Consider the following 16,147-nt stretch of genomic DNA (forward strand, 5'->3'; position numbering starts at 1 on the left):
TACCGGTCACCAAATTGGCATCACTCGCGCTTATTTCCGTCCCTAAATGGCACCGGCTACATTTAGCCACGGAGTAACCACGAGTGCGATACGTGTCACCTGCCTGTTCTCGATGTTGCTGCAGACATCCAGGACAGAATCGGTGATAAATGATAACCATCAGTAAACATTAACGAATAATTAATTTCGCAACATTATCACAAGTTTAACAAGTTTCCTTTCCTCTCTCGCAATTCTCAGCAATCAATATTCAATTTAAAAATTTGGAAAAAAGAAGCATACAAATGCGATTATTGTCAACTTTCCGTGAAATTCTACTTTGCTATTTGTACGTTTGTCACAGAAATAGCGATGAGTATCTTTCTACGATATTTACATGTGCTTTGGAAAGCCAATAGATGCGCAGTAAATATAGAAAAGGTAACTGAGTTTTAATACACCGACCGATTACTTGATTGATGCAGTGATTTGACGATTCGGAATTACAAGTTAATAATACGTATTTCATCACAGCATCCTCCTGATGCCTCGCGATAAGGTAATCCATCGTAATCGTAGGAAAATTCTGCGAAATTACAATAAACGAGAGTACAAATAATTGCTTGCATTCCCCGCGTTAATCCTATCTATTCAAAGATTTCGGTAGAATGATAAAAGTAGAAAGTAAATCAGTAATTATAACTATCGTTGCAATTGGAGTGTCTTCTGCCTTCGACGAGCGCAATGCGCCGATAATTACTTACGGAATGTACACTAGTCACAACCTTCGCGTATCTTTCCAATCTCCTGGTCGAGACGTTGCGGATAAGTTTTAGCCGCGCTAAAAAGTTTTCCTTCGGGCCGCGTGATCGGTTCGCTCGAGCTCCTGATCAAGCGCCAGCTCGACGCGCGTAAAATTATCCCTCGAGAACGTGACGGATCACAGCAATGGGACTCTCGTGGTCTCTGGTCTAATTGCAGCCACCGATGCTGGACGACGAAACCTTCGGGATGGGATAGAGCTGCGGGAAAAGGAACCGAGAAGCGGGAGACACGGTCAAAGAAGAAGTAGAAGAAGAAGAAGAAGAAGAAGAAGAAGAAGATGACGAAGAGGAAGAGCGAAAGAGGAAGGAAGGGAAGGAGTACGCCGACACAATGCACTAGCCTCTCTTTCTCTCTCGCCGAACGGGATGAGACGACTCCGCAACTCCAGCAACAATGCACACGGTGCAGCGTGCGTCGTGCGACTGATTCGCGCGTCCCACGCGACTCGCCTTTTAAACGGCGTTACGTCATGTCGCGCACGAGTCGGGCCTCCGGCGGTACGACCGCCGATTGGACGAGAGCGGCATGCCGGCCGTGACGATTGGCCGACGCGGGACACACACCCCGCGACGGATTCGAATTTCGAATGCGTTCGCGGCGAGACGCGGATTTAAACGAGAGAGAGAGAAAGAGATCCGGATTTATAGGAGAGGCGACTGGAAGCTGCTGTTGCTGATGCTGCGCGCGTTTCGCAGAACGAAAACGAATCCGTTGCATAGAGACGGGACGGTCAAGCACAATGACCTAGGAATTAAATCGTGCGTGTAAAATTTTTCAAATGTCCCGACAGACAATTAGCGCCTGAAACTTGCTGAAGAAGATCACGAGCTGAGAGAAAGAGAGAGAGAAACGTAATTTTGTTTAGGCTCTTACTCGAGCACATGCACCGTGAAGTTTTAAATATCATTTCAAGCATATCTCATAATAAATCCAAGCCACTCGTATTAAAACTGCAAGATCTCTTGCAATCGTAAACTCGTGACATTCATAAGTTTCAGCTATTCTTAACTCTCTCGCACGAATAAGTAACATTATATGATGGATATTATTGGAACTTTCTTACGGATAGGGAAATGTCAAGATGGAAGAAAAAAACCATGTACGTAAACATTAATCGAGCTCTGACGTCTACATTCGTAATTTCTCTGTAGTTATGGTATACCCGTGACGTCGATCGCCAACAGTGAAAGTATCGCAGGAACGTACGAAATGGTTGAGAACTTTGCACAATTGACGGAAGCGAACGTCGGAAATGGGACATTCATATACAACATTTTATTTAGCTGTAAGCAAAGCTGTTGCAATAATCGGAGGATCTTTTTCCTTTCCCTCAAAGAGTTCCCGTAAATTCGTTCGTAGCGGAACAAGGTATATAAATTCACGAGAGGCCGTGACAAAACGATCATTCGTTTCGTGCAGGTAAAAAGTAGGCCGTGCGCCACGGTTCATTGACAGTAAGCGAAAATGTACTTCAAGGTTGCTTCAACTGAACGGCAAAAGAAGATTGATTATTGTCAATAGAATGTACGATGTAAATCGCGACGTAAGCTGTCAATTGTTGGATCCAACGGAATATTCCACGTGTATCGTCTTTTCGTCGTCTTATTTCTTCGATAATAATCGTATCGACAGAAAATCGTGACGGTCAAATGCAGTTATCGTCGCCTATTATTGCGCAATCGACGTTATATAATCCTTTTTATAATACTTTGAATCACCACATGAGCTTTCCACTCACGTTCCTCGTGCGGATGACTAGATCGCCAGTTGCATTATTCTAAACGGCGCTGAATACATACGCGCATATGCTTAACATTTGTCTAATTGTCCGCCGTTCAATAGAAATTGCCCGAGGAACGAAAGATGAGACAGAGGCGTATGAGTTTTACTCATCGGCGGAACAGAAATTGCGCTCTCATTCCAAAAAAGATATAGGGCACAGTGATTAGATCGCACTTCACCTATTTTCACAACGACTCGCTCTTAATCTCGGTATCTTATCTCGCGCGCGCGTGTACGTCTCCTCTCGACAGAAAATTGGCACGATCGCGATCGCTTTTCTACCACCGTCATACATCCTCGCGATGTCGAAATACTTTTGGACCGTGAATCGCGCCGCTTTACGTAATCGCGCGGCATTCTTCCGTTTCCCGAGCTCTCGAGACGATCCAAGTACTCGGCTTGCAGATTTTCAAACAGTTTTCGAGTCAAGCTTTCCTACTTTTCACGATTATAACGAACTGCAGATCCGTACACGGTGCAATGACTTGGTCCCGGCGGTGGTCGCAACATGTAACGTTACTTTTTCGTTGCGTCATGCGTTTCGAACCTGTCTAACACGATAAATACAAACACCGCGGTTATATGTCTCCTTAATGCAACGAGTTAATCGCGTGTAATTAAAACTTAACACTTTTGCGCACGTCGCTAAATGCGATTAAACCGTGACTGCCATTTTGTTTTTATATTCGCGACTCTGCCGCAGTCCGCTACTCCCACGAGGACGATAAGAGAACACACACACACAGTAATGAACGCAATTGACATTTAATTCTCTTATCGAGTGCGATTCTTAGTCAGGATAACGCGAGAGAACGCGCTGACAATTAATCTGCCTCATGATGTTCTTCGCTTAAACGCTCGTCATTATCTACGATCTCGTTTTACAGGTACCATCATTTCTGCGCGTATTTGCGCATCTTTGGAGGCAATTAGCGCGTTGTCGCGTGTCATCCCGTGACGAATTCGCGCCTATTGAGGAAAGTTTCTTATTGGACGGGATCGTTTAAGCCCCCGCCGTGTTCGTCAGTATCACAAGCGGGATCTGCTTTTCGCGGAAAAACCGGCTTACCGGACACGCGATGCTCTTTAAACAATTAACCGACTTGAACTCGAATCCAACTAGCCGGTCGGAAAAGCACGGAGAAGATTAATTGCCGTCGGTATGAACTTTCTTTCAACACTTTCCCTCGCGGTGTTTTGCGTGACCGGTGTTCGCCGAGCGCGATCGGATGCCGCGACGTTTCTTGCGCGCGGCAATTCCATTTCAATCAAATCGCGCGAATGTAAAATTGCAAGATCGATTCCCAGTAGTGGATGGACTTTCCTCTTACTTGTCGTCGAAAATTAATGCCATTTTCACGCGGAATAAGTAAGAGAAGAGAATTTCATCAGAGAACGCTATCAAACGCATCGCAGGGTCTAAATTCAATCTAGTGACAATCATTCTATTATGGCGATTCAGATTGACGATTGTGTCGTTGATCTAAAAATATCCCAGAAAATTGTGCATTGATAATAAAATTATCTGTAGCTAGAAACGTCTATGCAATAATCGCACACTGTTAAATCTATTTTTGTAATTTAAAAAGTTGTATTCTCGTTATTCGATTACTAGCACCGGTAGCATGGGGAAACAGATAAATGTTATAAGGTGAGGCATTCGTATAACACTCGAGTGTCGGAACTATCATTCTGTGGGAGATAACGAGTTGATAGCGAGTCTTAATCTTATCATTAAGGAAATTCATCTGTCGCCACGATTGAGATGCAGGCATCGTTCAAAAAGTAATTTGCACTTTGCCAGAAAAAAGAGAATTTGATACAATCGCCTGTCAGAATCACGACTTCTATGAGCGCAAGGTGTAAACTTTATACGAGTTATCGTACAATAAACCATATCTCTCAGCGCTCTATGAGTGAGTAATGCAGACGAAATAAGGATTTCGCGTAGCAGAGCGAGAAATTTATGAACGCAATCAAATGTAATGTAAAAGATATAGCGGCAGTGAAATCACGATTCATTGCAATTGAATCGTACGAGGATTCCGATCACCTTTTCCCTTCCTATTTTATAGAAGCAACTTTGCGGCGGAAGGCCGCAAAATTCCAAGGCACGCAGGCAGCCAAAGGTGGCGCGAGAGATTGCGTTACGGCGCCTTCGCACTTACAATTAATCGCGACACGCCGCAGTCGAGTGGACATCGTTTTAGCGACAATCATTCTATTGGCTATTTTTAGCCGGAAATAGGTCGGTGTGCGGAGGGTTGGATGGCAATAAGAGGCCATGCTGAATAGTTTCTGCCGGCGGGTAGCCACGTCGCCGAGCCACGAGGCTCGAGAATCACCGCCGTTCGAATCAATTATATCTTCATGGGTGTCTTTTCATCGTCTCTCGTCCCTCCTCTCGTCTACGCGATTAGAATCTCCAGCCCGCACGGCGGCGCATTAATGACATATCTCTCGGTTGTCTTACAAATATATATATATATATATATATATTTGTGAAAAAAATACCGCGCGAAATTGCCATAGTTGGTGAGTTGATGGGACACTGTAGCTTCCGAATCGCATCAATCTGTCGCCGCGATTACCGCAAACGATGTTTTTTCAGTGATTCATGGCATCGAGAAACGTCGCTGTCGGAATGTGACATATCTAAGCTGTGAATCTCAAATGCGAAGAGACCGCTAATCTAGATTGCAGGGTTTATTTTCAACAACAAAAATAATCTCAGGTGGGCGCGCTTGTCGGAAAATAACCTAGATGTACAATAATTTAGTACTAAATTTAAGCCGATAAGATATCTCGAAGAGGATAAGCGCGATTTAAGACACATAGACACGTATGAGTTCGCCTATTAACACGTGGATTGATTAACGACAACGATCTCGGTTGATGGATGCTCTCGCGCGCGATGAATATATTTGAGTATGATGAGCTGGAATCGCCGATGTTTACGCATGTGATGACACTCGTGCATCCCGTATTTATCTCTTTCCGGGAAACCCTCTCCTTTTTTTTCTCATCGAAACTCTTGCTCGTTCACCAACTTCTAACAGAATATCAATAAGTTTCTTCACATCCTTTTTTTTTGACGCGTATAAATTTTGTACGTCGGAAATTAAAACAATTTGATTTCCCTGACAGAATCAGCATTGATAAAAAATCTTAAGTATTGCGAAATATGTTGAATTTCAGAATCAAAAATTTTCTTCTCTATATACTAATAATTATTAATATAACAATCAATAAAAAATTATTTGTTAATAATTATAATTAAATATAATTACCATTAGACTAATGATACTTAAAATAATTATTTCTTTAAATAGGTTAGCACGTTACTTCGCATTTTGATTACTCGAAATCAATATGTTTAAGTCGGATGTGATTGTCGGATCTTGCTTTGTAAAAAATTGACAAGGAATCGCAGGTGTGCAATACAATAATTTAGATTTGTGTCACCATGCAAGGATAAATATTCATATCTATCACGCTCATCAATCAACAGACAAACACACTTACACATGAGCTTACGTAAAAATCCTGTTTTTTTTTTCGTTGCGTATCCAAAGGATTTCCGCAAAGTTACACGAACGAATTGTTTTTGTCTGAGACGGGTTTCGATTTTTCCCAGAGCAATCAATCATCACAGCCTTAAATTATTGCAAGAGTAGTTAGAACAAGTATTATCAAACATGTGCGTTTGTTTCTATTAAAGATATACGTTGTGTACTAACAAAAAAGTTATTTTTTACATAGTTATTAAATTAATATCAAAATTAAATACGTTTTTCTCAGTCGAATATATTATAGATTTACGAAAATTAGAGTGCATCTTTTAAAGTTGATTCGTACTTGGATTCAGTTGGAACAAAGGTTGCTAGAAGCGAACTTAATTCACAATGCGAAAGGTCGAGCCGATCAGCCAGTGATGGCAAATAATTATTAATAGCAATAGGCAACGGCTACAAGGCGTCAAGGAATTAATTACCGCGCGTAACGACACTAATCGTTAAGCAATTCAAGAATTTGTCATCATCTATTCAACACGACTAACACCGCACCTGTGTAAATGCGGCTCGCAGCCGCGCGATCAAAAAATACACGTGCACTTCACCGGAGGGTCACATGTTGTCCACGCAATGTCGTCGGCTTCACGCTTTCTCGAGCAATCGAAAAACCAATCAAATTGAAAAGACGTCGAGATACGAATCGTCGCATGCGCCGGTTATTAAGCTTTCCTGACGTAGCGAGGGATTCTCCCGGCTTTGCGTGCGTCGCGGCATTATGAAAATGAATCGACAAACGTCCAACCGCTATTGAGAGAAAGAAAAATGCCAACGATCAATCGTTCGTGAAATAATAGGCTTCTCTTTTCTCACGCGAATATGAGTCTCGAATCGGGGAAGGTGTCATCACAGGTAAGAGCATCGTCTCGATGAGCCTACATGCATTCCCCGGTGCTCATCGGCGACGCAAACGCGCGTCGATTAACGATCGTAAATACATCTAAATCATGCAGAAACTACGTATGACTACTCAGGCACGATTCAATGGAAAATGACGGGGAGTTACGATCCGCATCCGCCTTCGAGGAGGAGTCCGAAGGATCACGCTCAGCCGCGAGCTAATCATTCGTAGCTAACGAGCGGAGAATTTATTTTGTAACGGTGCACGTCATCGTCGGCCTATTGTCCGTACGAACGTCGAAAGAAAATACGAAAAGAAAAGAAGGAAAACAAGTGCGATCGCGATTACGCAATGTACAATTTCCAATTGTTATTTCGAATTGTTGCGCCGAGAACGAAGAACAAATACGCGAACGAGATGAATGTCTCGCGACATCAAGGCTACAATGAATCCGATTCACAGTAATTAAATTACCTCGTAGATATCCCGTATGATCCCGTACAATCGTCGACAATGATCTTAATTTATTGTTCAATCGATCCCATCGACGAAAACTGCGTTCTCTTGTCTTACGGCCAATGTCGTACGCAAGTCCCTGAGTTATGTAATACGTAATTGTGTTTCCTCTAACGCGAGCCGTGGGGGCAGCGTCAGATTGACATAATTCCAAATGATGATATTGCATTCCGCGATGTTGAGAATAATGCACAAGTACGGTAAATCACATTCAGGCGAGAGCTAATGAAAACTCACGAGCAATTTCCATCGAGTTGAGATTAAATTGAAGACACTGTTTCTTTCTAGTGCAATTAAGAAAAATGAAATTATCATAACGTAATTAATTAAAAAAAAATTATATATACATATTTATTAAATATAATCACGTTACATAAAAATACGGAGGAAATTATAAGAGGTTTTCATTTAACTGTCATGTTAATTAACATTTTTTGAAAATCTCTGTATGATTCTTTGTTCGTATCTCACTAGACAGATGATTGATAGACAGATTCGCAAAACGTTAAGTTCAGATCCATAAGTTCACTAAGGCATTTCTACCACATTTCTACCAACGTAGATTAACTTTAATCTCGATTTAATTTACTCTTTATTGTTTTCTAATTTTTAGAAGTAGAATAAAGTAACAAGTTAATAAAAACAGGTCTAAACCTAAATAATAACGCTTGGTCATCTCTATGGGATGCAAATTTACTTTTTTTTGTTGCTGGTTGTCGTATTGCTAGAATAATGGAGTTTATTCCAGAATTTCGAAACCCAGAACTTTTATCTCCACAGTTAGGGAAACGCCTATGTGTACCACTGAAAAGGCGACACAAGGAGCTGGACTGTGGACAAAGTTGCCTGGCTAAAGATATCTGGCAACGACTATGTACTCTCAGCGTCGCATTCTCTCCACAAGCTACACCTGTGGAGGGGATGGCTGTTGTATTTGCAATTTGGCAGCTTCAACTGTAAGTTGCAAATTTTTTATTAACTGTGGGTGTAATCAATTTGAACAAATGCTTCAAAGCACATTTAACTATTTTTTAAAAAGAAAAAAAAAGAAAAATTACTTTGAGATCGAGAGTCTATTCTGCAAATTTCCATTCAAAAAGAAGCAGTACTGCCATCTTCTGATACGAGCTTACGCCAAAAGGATTTGCACGTCGATGAATAAGAGACTGTCGATAAAAATGTCGTCGATAAGATAGACGACATTCGTCAGTCGGTACAAAAAAAAGAGGTAAACGTTCGAATTTTATTACTTTGTTGCAACATAGCACTTTCATGTATACACAATTACGCGCGCGTAACAAATAAATAATTGCAAAAATTTTACGTGTAATTGTAAAAAAATTGGCTTATATATATTGGCTGAAATCGCTAGAAACAAAGAGACCAAAAGAGAAAATGCAGCATTACTCAATAAAATAAAAAAAGTATTCATAAATTTTTAATAAATTCAAGTTTTGTTTATCACTGACAATTACGAGTTGTTATATCTCCATACACGTTACAATGGGGCCGCACCTCGAACGATCGCAAACGCATCCTCCCCGAAAACATTGCATCACGTGGGAATAGATGCATCTTCGAATTTTAGCCCGAATAAGACTCGCGAGCGAGCGCGTTATTCGAAGGTAAAGATACCTGGTCGGCTGTCACAGCCCTGACAAAAATACATTGTTGCTCTGTTAAACTCCCACCCGCGAATTGTTTAACGGTTTAATGTGCATCGCGCGATTGTGTTTTACGTAAAAACGCATTTCAATGTATCTAGCGCAATTTTAGATAGCAGTGGACCGTACGAAAGCAACCGGAATAATGACATTATCTTATCGGTTCAAAGTTTGTTTTGTATCCGTAAAATACATTTAGTAATATTCAACATACCGTCGTGAAATAGAACGTGTTAACGCATGACAAATCACATGGTCGGATATATGCATTATTTATACCCGAAATTTCGTGCAGATGCTGAAAGTTAATCAATAATGTTAAAAAATCGTAATAAATCGCAATCTTTTTAATATGACAGAGACCGAGTACACGCGTGCGTTTTATCGCTCGGCTACCCTTCGAGACTGCAAAGAAAACATTTTCGGCTCCTCGTGAAACTTCACTTCGCGAGATTATTGCCGCGTGGAAAATTTTTATCGCCGTCCGCAAGCACGATGAGCCAATCAGTCCCGACCGATTTGCAGGGGAGAGACAAAATAATAAAGAACGCAATAGAGAGAACACGCGGTTCTGCAATTATTTCATTGTGCCGCGATGACGTCAACGAGAGTGCTCGCCAATCGCGTGTGAGTTGCGAGCAAATCCCAAGGCAAAATCGGCGAGCAAACGGTATCAGCGCCAAGTTCAATTAAAATTGATTTCGCGATCGTAGACGACAGAGAAGACCCTTCACCTTCGACAATGGAGATTAATTGCGAACGTCAGATATCGTACGATAAAAATTATGATCGAGCTACTTAGTGACTTAAGAACCGAGGGAAACGAGCCTCCGTCCTGCCGTGTAATCTAAAGCTAAAAAATTATTTTTCGCGTAAAAATGAAAGCGTAAAAATTATTTTACAAATTATTAATCGTCATAGATTATATAAATATGCAACAATATATAAGAATTATGATGAAGTATCTTAAGAGCTAAATGACGCTTTTTATAACTGTCATTAATATAATGTATGTTTTAGTATACTTATAATTTATGTAATAATAATTAATAAATTCGAAAAAATAAAAATATGTAGCTGAAGCTAGCAGCCAAAGGCAGCAGCCAAACGCCGCGTGGCCAGGACCGAACATCATATAGGCGTTTCCAAGAGGCACCATTCAATCAAACGTTAAAAATTCCCTGATAATGAGATTTTGAACGAACTTTGAAAAATTTGCATAGGGTTTAGTCATTACAATACATAATCGATCATTTGCGACAAGACTTGTAATTTACCAATTGTTATAAATTTTTTAAACTAATTTTTATCGTTTTACGCGCCTCACGCCTAAACGCAAAATACGATTTCCTCCAAATTTAGCTGGAAATATCTTGTAACACACAAACGACTGATCGATCATTCGCGGGATGACGTGAATTAATTTAAAAAATTTATAATAATTAGGAAAATGCACGCCCTGCTAGCTTCAGCTACATAATAAAAATGTTACAATTTTTTGACTTTGCTATTTTAACGAAAATAGAACAGAATTTTTTTTAATGCTCTAACAATGGATCTGTGAAGCTGGCACGACATTCTGTTAATATCAAAAAACTTCGCAAAGTTTTTTGATATTAACGTTAGCACATTTTTTCATTTTTATTTTTTTTCATATAAGAATTGTAGAACTCTTGTTTATTTTTATAATCAACTCGAGAACCATGAAAAATGTTACTAGAACTCTATTTTTTTATATTAACAGAATGTCGTGCCAGCTTCACAGATCTTCTGACGGGTCTATATGTGGTTCAAAAATTTACAAAACGGAAGAATATTGTTTAAAAAAGCAGTAAAATTTGGCAACTACTGCTGTTCAAGAATCACTGACAACTATACAGATTAACAACGCGCTTGCATTACGAAATCACGTGAGAATACGACTCACGATGAATCGAGCATTTGTGAACTCGAATTTTGCATGTAATCATTCTCGGATTTTACATACACGGATTCTGGATGAAAAAAACATTCGCGTAGTGATTCTGCGAAGACGTGAGTCATTCTGAAAATCCGGTCGATTACAGACGTCTGTTCGAGCGAGTCGCTTTCAACGACCGAAATTGTCTGGCCCTACTCGTAAACAAGCCTAGAGAACAAGCGTAAGCTCTGTTTGATGGGAGACTGATAAACTCGGGCGAAAACTCATAATTGCAAGGCAGCGAAATAATTAGCTACAAGTTGCAAAGTGCCTCATAGAATATTAAATAATCATGATTGTTCGCATAACATCATTAGGTAATATGAATAAATTTCTATTACCTAGTGAATAATTTTCTTTAATAAGCTATGATCTGAAATAACACACATTAAATACATTTTACATTTAGCTAGTATATCGAAAAAGATAGAGAAATAGAAAGATAAAGAGATATATTTATTGGTGTTTTACGACAAGTCCTCTAAGAACAAAATTATACAAAAATAACAGAAAAAAAGCAGTAACAGATAAAAAAAAAATAATGTGAAAAAAGAAAAAAGATAACATAAAACATAAAAATAAACAATAATGAAAATGAAAAGAGAGAGAGAGGGAGAGAGAGATAAGATATAATTCTATAATTATCGCAACCATATTATTTCTAAAAACTTTCAACGTCTATTCGTGTCCTCAATAATTTCTGGCTAGATGATTACTTGAAATTAAATAGGTACACGTGCAATGCTAATAATATGCGCTAATTTTGCAAAAGTGAATGTTCATATACAGGTCGCTGACAAATCGTCCGATCAATTGTTGATCGATTCTGCGCGCGAGTTAACAATGCACTTTCGAAGTCCCGTTATCATAATCTTTCACTTCTTAAACTGTCTCAATTAAACGAACGCTTCGAAACTCATTAAACCCCCCCTTTATTCCACTTTACTCACGAATGATTAATCCACGAAAGTGCGAATGGTTTCCTTTCACTTGTATTGATACGGCTCGTTTCGTCGGCGAGCGATAGATTATACAAAAGTATAAACAGAGACAAAGGTTAAAATAACAAAATTGTGCAGGTGATAAATGGCTAAATAACTAAAGCGTCGCGCTTATCTCGCATTAATATAGGACCAAAGTCCACAAGATGTATATTATTACATCATCGACACGCATATCGAGCATAGTGCGAAGTGTATACGAGGAATAACTTATGATGTAAATAATTAAAAATTCATTTCAAATGTCACGATTAGTTTTGCTTATGCTGAATTTCTAAGATAACATTGGCGTATCTCCTAATCGAATCGAAAGACCATGAGCTTTAAACGACTGGGTTGAGAACCGGTTACTTGGACGAGCCCCTCGCACGACAGTCAATCTAGCCAATCAGCGGCTTTCTTGTTGTGACGTCACAAGTCATCAAGTCATCAAGTATAAGCGAATGATTCGTCGGCTCGCGTGTTGTGTCACGGGACGCTCTATTGGCAAATGGGTCAAAGTCACGTATAATGTTCCAATTGTTGCGGCAATCGAGACCTATCGGTTCACTAAATGTCATCAAAAGTAACTGTTAAATTAGCCGCTAACGTCAATCCTTTTCCGCAATTGTCTAATGACAAATACTTTGAACGAGCTGAGGTCTATTTCGTAAACAAGTCCAGATACTTTCGGCGCTTGAGTCGACAATTGAAAATTAAATTAAAAGTAAGATTTTCGGCAAATTAAATTTCCAATTTTTAATGAAATTGAAAATTATCATTCATTACTTAAATTGAGAATTCACTTAAATTATAAAGTGACATAAAACTCTTTGTAATTCGAAGAATTAAGCTGTTGCCGATATATCCAATGATTAAATAATATCAATTAAACCCTCCATTTCTATCGGACGGAAATACGTGTTTTTGTGACGCAAACCCAAATTTCCGTAAACAATTGGATAACCATTGTAATTTCAGCAGGAATTCTCTTCCCGCGCGACATCATCGGCCGGAGATATCATTGTTTCCAATGACGCGAGGTAATCGAGCGAGTTGACGTCAGCAAACGTGATCTCCGATAGCGTTGAGCTAAAAGCTGTCATACACCGGCGGTTTTACCACATTACCATCTTGACTATTGGTTTCTCCACTTTGAACAATAATCTCAATAATTTTTACAATCTTTTGTATTAATTCACATTTGGCGCAAATCTCTTTAATTCAGTGTTACACAAAAAAAAGATTTATTAAAACGACTAAGAACTTCACTGATTCAGCAGCTCTAATATACAGACAGTCAATTTTCTATATAAAAGTAATAAAGTTTTGCAACTAAATAAAATTAGCAATTATAATTAATTATATTTGTTATAAAGAAAACAAAGATTCGTTAAAAATCTCTAATCTACAAATTTTTATGATAACAATAAAATTATTAAAATACTTCAAATTAAATTTGATCCATAATTACAAAATAAATTTATCCTTACACCAATGAAATTGTGCCAAAATCATTTCAAAACTTTCTTCTTTTATTACGACAGAGCAATTACGGCAGAGCAGTTGTAAAAATAATAATGTTTATAGCTAGAAGTAGTCATATCTCCGCTTTAACGTCGCCTCGAGTAGTCCAGTCGGACTTAACGTGGCACGAGTCTCCAGATGAGAACCACTCGAGGCGAGCCCCTCGTCCGACCGGCTAGGTCGCCAATCGCGAGTGGTCCCGCTACCAACGCCTACCGAACTGACGAATCACGAACACCTGAGGCGAAGGCTCGCCTTGTACCTTGCACCTCGGCTTTCTCTCCGGACCGCTAGTCGCGAGAGATTCAACGTTAAACCGACAATTACGCCACTCGAGCGGACTTCGAGCGAGACGCACGGTGTCAATAAATCTAACGTTACGACGGAATCCGTGACGGCACACGACACACACCCCGTTGACACTGGTGTGATAATGAAAAGTGCGTCACATTGCGAAAGTATGACGCAACGTGAGATACTGAAGATACTGGAAATGCGCGTGGATGATGGAACTTCTTCGCAAAATTGCGTTAACATTTCGTGAACGGTACAGATTCTATAATCAGTAATAGACAGCTCAGAAGAGGAATTTAAACTTCTACGCTGCATCTTCTTAGCAAACAATAAAATGTATACTGCAAACAAATCGTCACAGTTAATCCGTATCTCCAATTAAAAGCTTCTAATTTTAACATTTTTCTCTGTCGTTATTGACGGAAATTCGCCAAGTATTGTTTAGCCATTTTATTCCTTGTACTCGTTCCGAGAATTATGAGGTTGCAGTTCGATCTCTGCGATAATTAAATGAATTGTAATTGTACGAAAACTCTCTCTTCTTTGTTCCTACAAAAAAAAGGAAAGAAAAACCCGAGTTGATCGCTTGGAAGGATAAAATTCCGGGAATTAATTTACTTCTCACTCCTCGTGAAAAAATCGCGGTAATTCATGGAAAAGAAGTCAAGAGCGCCTTGCGGAGTGAAATTTTTATTCGTAGCTGATATAAGTAGTTCGTTATTTAAGTATTACCCAACCGTAATCGGCGAACCGCGCTTTTGCATTCGCTGCAGACAAAGCAACATCCGTTCCCGCTGACGCAGCGTTTATGCGGCTGTCGCTACTTTATATTCGCGACCTAAACAAAAACTAAAAATAAGAAACCCGCGTTGACCATGTCACGTGAAAAAGGATCTCGGATATTTAAAAAGTTCCAATGGTGTTTACTTTTGATACGCTAAACGAAATACGAGCGTGCGAAAGAAATAAAAATTATCTCTCTCTCTCTCTCTCTCTCTCTTTTTTTCGACTGTGAAACGATGCTACATTATGCGCGATCTAGGTGATATTAAGAAATATGTTATGTCCCGCACTGATCCGTCTAATAATATCATTCGCGCGGCCCTGTAAACTTACTTAGGTAGGTCGACATCAATCTTGGCACGATGTCAATTGTGACATACAAAATGCACGCTCCCCGTTCGCGAAGACCCGTGTTAATTTCGGCTGCGTAACTGCTCATTCACATCAGCAACGCTCCGACATCGCCGTCGCGCTTTAAAAGTTTTTAACGTTATTTCAAACATCTAGACAGAGATTACCGAATAACATGATAAAAGTAATAAATGAAGAGAACGCTACTACATCACGAAACAAAGAATGCGTCTGCAAAGAATTTAGAAGTAACGGGATTGAAAGTTAATACCATCAATGGAACGAATACTCTGTATTCAAATTTATCAGTATTATCAAAATATCTACTTACTATCTGAAATATTAAGGTAATATATACAGCGAGAATTTTCAATAAAAAATAGAAAAAAAAATCGAAAGACAGTATTACGTCTTGCAAAAATTTTAAGCAAAATAATCATTATGATGATAAAATCGCAGACTCTCCTAATTATTTATTAACAAACTGAACGCGATAATTAGCTAAAATCTTAATTACAATGCAACTGTGTACGCAGATAATATAAGTACGCATTTAAATATTCACATATTTCCGACGGCAATATTAAAAGTAGTTGTACGCTGCGGCTTATAGATTTTCTCCTTGTTACACACGAATTAAGAAAAACGTGTATATGTAGAAGAAATGACACGCAAAATTACTCGAGAAACGCTAATTTCAATTGCGCAACAATTCGTTGCATTTCACGGCCAGTGGCATCAGTTAACACGGTTCGCTAATGCATATTGATTCACAACTAATTCGAACTGGTTCACTGCGCTCTACTGCGCTACGAAGAACAGTAACATTCCGCTCGTGTAGGTCCGATTTAATGTCGAGTGTTAATTTAATCTAAATCGATAACAGAAGATTCAATCCGAGATTTTCGTTTGCCGATAAACGTAAGGTCGAGTGTTTTGCGACACCGGCGTAGAACGGCAGGTCCGAACTTAATTAAAATAATACACATTTTTCTACTCTTTCGCGACGAATGCAAATCGAAACCTTCAAACCCGGCCACTTCCGAGAGACATCGTTAATGGCACTTCAAAAG

At 39.4% G+C, this 16,147-nt stretch overlaps 1 protein-coding gene across 4 annotated transcripts in view; it reads right to left on the reverse strand.

Moving 5' to 3' along the window:
• The window catches only part of LOC105831468 (trehalase), a 59,575-nt gene that overhangs the window by 20,707 nt on the left and 22,721 nt on the right, over positions 1-16,147 (reverse strand). Inside the window, exon 1 of one of the 4 annotated variants that reach the window (XM_028193811.2) lies at positions 744-1,255. The exons of the other annotated variants lie outside the window; for them this stretch is intronic. The gene's annotated coding sequence lies outside the window, so the exon portion shown is untranslated. Of the gene's footprint in view, positions 1-743; positions 1,256-16,147 lie in introns of those variants that run through there. 4 annotated transcript variants of the gene reach the window in all.

Source organism: Monomorium pharaonis, chromosome 10, assembly GCF_013373865.1.
Source record: "Monomorium pharaonis isolate MP-MQ-018 chromosome 10, ASM1337386v2, whole genome shotgun sequence".
Classification (NCBI taxonomy): Eukaryota; Metazoa; Arthropoda; class Insecta; order Hymenoptera; family Formicidae; genus Monomorium; species Monomorium pharaonis.